Source organism: Nannospalax galili, unplaced genomic scaffold, assembly GCF_000622305.1.
Source record: "Nannospalax galili isolate Female #2095 unplaced genomic scaffold, S.galili_v1.0 scaffold25, whole genome shotgun sequence".
In the NCBI taxonomy this organism is placed as follows: domain Eukaryota; kingdom Metazoa; phylum Chordata; class Mammalia; order Rodentia; family Spalacidae; genus Nannospalax; species Nannospalax galili.
Window position 1 is genome coordinate 161,923 of NW_008355642.1, and position 747 is coordinate 162,669.

At 39.1% G+C, this 747-nt stretch overlaps 1 pseudogene; it reads right to left on the minus strand.

Moving 5' to 3' along the window:
• Window positions 1-259: 259 nt before the first annotated feature.
• On the minus strand, window positions 260-453 carry LOC108491761 (annotated as a pseudogene).
• Between the last annotated feature and the right edge of the window lie 294 nt (window positions 454-747).

Below are 747 nucleotides of genomic sequence, written 5' to 3' on the forward strand. Positions count from 1 at the left end.
CCAAACTTGGGTCCTCTACAAGAACAGTACATGTTTTCTTAAGTGCTGAGCCATCGCTGTGGCCCTCAACTCCCATCATAGGTTTTTTGTTTCTAGAATTTATTTCCTTCTTTGTCCTGTAGAATTTTTTTCTTGATTATTAGAAAAGTTTATTTAGCAAAAATTCTCACATGAAAATGTATATGAACCCATTTTACGTCCTAGTAAAATAGGCCCTTTGGGGAGGGGACATGGACTGCTTTGCTGAATAACCATTGTTTTAAACTCTTTCCAAGGCTTCTAACATGATGATACTATGTCCTCGTATGACCACCATTCCATGTTATTTTGCTGCCCATTAGTTGCCATCTCCACATACTTATCAATCACATGATTCATAAAGGGATCAAAACCCCGCAGTATTCCTTGGACATGTTTGCTACCATTTAACTTCAACGATAACTTCTTTTCCATAAATAAAACATTCCATAAAACATTTTGTGATCCATTTCTTTATCTTCCCCAGCAGATGTGATCAAAACTGGTGTACAGAACAATGTTGCACATTGGAACGGGATACAGGTTGCCTTTGGGTATTTGGCCAGCTTTCTTGGTTAGCTTCTCTGAGAAGTCAGCATTAGGGTTCACAATCCTTGAATTGGCCTGAGTCAGGCATGATGACCTTAGTTCGAGCCCTAGAAACCACATGGTGCAAGGAGATAACCAATTCTCAAAAGTTGTCCTCTAACCTCTTTAAAGATGAGTGCA